Source organism: Pezoporus occidentalis, unplaced genomic scaffold (genome assembly GCF_034315485.1).
Source record: "Pezoporus occidentalis ecotype Australia unplaced genomic scaffold, CSIRO_AGI_Poc_V1 ctg182, whole genome shotgun sequence".
Taxonomy (NCBI): domain Eukaryota; kingdom Metazoa; phylum Chordata; class Aves; order Psittaciformes; family Psittacidae; genus Pezoporus; species Pezoporus occidentalis.
The window spans coordinates 1223182-1225551 of record NW_026913662.1 but is presented as its reverse complement, the minus strand read 5'-3'; positions in this window follow the sequence as shown (position 1 = coordinate 1225551).

Here is a 2370-nt window from a genome sequence, read left to right as displayed (position 1 = left end):
TCTGGAAGCTAGCTTGTTTGGGTGAAGAATTATAGCAAGGGAGCTATAAATTAAGAGGGCAGTCCCTCTCAGAGACAATGCCAAGGAAGAAGGAATCAAAATACATGTGATTTTTGCAGCCCTGCTGTGGTGCTGGCAATGATACATAAAGCTCAGTGCAACCTCCTATATCCCCTTTTACCTATTTTAGACAATAGGAATGATGTGAAAAAAACAAAAAATCTAATTATTGTAGCCATGATACTGAAGTGATAGGGTAACCACCAGTATGCAATAAGACACTAGAAAACAGGTAACTCCACAGAACATCTTTTGTCCATGAAAGTGCTGGTGAAACTCTACAGAAGGCACCTATGGTACCATAAGAATAAGAGGGCTGGAGCTGCCTTCCTATGAAGACAACCTAAGAGAGCTGGGTGTGTTCAGCCTGAAGAAGAGAAGGCTCCAGGGAAGTCTTAGAGCCTTCCAGTACCTAAAGGGGGCCTACAATAAATTTGAAGAGGGACGTGTTACAAGGGCATGTAGTGACAAGACATGGGGGAATGGATTTCAACTGAAAGAAGATGTTCTTTACTACGAGGGTGGTGAGACACTGGCATAGGTTGCCCAGACACTGGCACAGGATGCCTACAGAAGCTGTGGCTGCCCCATCCCTGGCATTGTTCAAGGCCAGGTTGGACGGGGCTTGGAGCAACCTGGTCTAGTGGAAGGTGTCCCTGCCCATGGCAGGGGATTGGAACTGGATGAGCTTTAAGGTCCCTTCCAACCCAAACTGTTCTATGATTCTATGAATGAGAAGACTGGGAAATGTATCATTCAAATGTCTCTCAGGCACAGAGAACCTAGAGCAGATGTAACCCCTGGGGTATCTGTCAGGTCATGGCCCACGTATGGCTGCTTACTCATGCCTCCTCAAGCAGCTTGCAAAGCACCCTGTCTCAGTTGTACAGTGGGAGGAGTACTATCCAGGAGTGGCAACTCCTTCATGTGCCAGGGTGTAGGTACTGCCACCAAACAGATTGATACCAGAGCTGTTGCCTTGCTGATGTAAGTTCACAGGGTTTGTCAACATGGTATTTACTTCACTGAAGTGTCTCATGCTGCCTGCGTTCCCTGATTTAAAAGGTCTACGGTTTAGATATAACAAGGAGGCACAGGCCCATCTCCCCCTCACAGCCCAAGCTATCAGCAGAGCCTTGCAGGCACAGTGAAGCCATTACACAGCTTCTGCCACCCTCTGCGTTGGGCCTCATCGGGGTGGCTGCACCCTGCACTTGTTAGGCGTGGACACAGCAGCACAACGCTGCCACTCAGCCCCTGCTGCCCGGCTGGCCCGAGGCAGGGGCTAACAAAGCAAAGTGCCAGGTCCTGCACTTGGGCCACAATAGCCCCATGCAACACTCCAGGCTTGGGGAAGAGTGGCTGGGAAGCTGCTCAGAGGAAAAGAACCTGGGACTGCTGACTGACAGCCGCTCAACAAGAGCCAGCTTCTGCCCAGGAGGCCAAGAAAGCCACCAGCATCCTGGCCTATATCAGCACTGGTGTGGCCAGCAAGGCCAGGGCAGTGAGCATCCCCCTGTACTCAGCACTGGTGAGGCCACATCTCGAATGATGTGTTCAATTCTGGGACCCTCACTACAAGAGAGACATTGAGGCACTGGAGTGGGTCCAGAGAAGGGCAGTGAATCTGGTGAAGGGCCTGGAGCACAAGTGTGATGAGGAACGGCTGAGGGAACTGGGGCTGTTTAGTCTGGAGAAGAGAAGGTGCAGGTGGGACCTTACCTCTCTCTACAACCGCCTGAAAGGAGGATGGAGAGAGGTGGGTGCTGGTCTCTTCTCCCAAGTACCAAGCAATGTAAGAGGAAGTAGCCTCTGTCTGAGCCAGGGGAGGTTTAGACTGGTTATTGGGAAAAACTACCTTCACTGAAATGGTACTCAGGCATTTTTCTTGGAGCAGGCTTCCAAAGTGGTGGAATCACCATCCCTGGAAGCATTCAAAAACCATGTACACGAGGCCCTTGACGACATGGTTTAGTGGTGGACTTGGCAGTGCTGGGGGGACGGATGGACTTTATGATCTTCAAGGCCTTTTCCAACTTGGTTGATTCAGTTCCCGTAACGCCACGCCGCCGGCACGACCCGCCGCGCGGCCCACCCCAGCCGCCACATGTACGGCGCTCCACTGACCTCTCGCGAGAGCTGGGGGTTGATGCGGGCGGTTGTGCGGCGGCCCTGCGCGCTCTGTCATGGACGCGGCAGGCATCTGCTGCGGGGGACGGGGGGACGTGGCCATCCCTTGGAGGGGGGGCTCACGGCGGAACCGCTGCCTCCCCGGTATGACCCGTTCCGCCGCCAGAGCCCCTCGGCAGC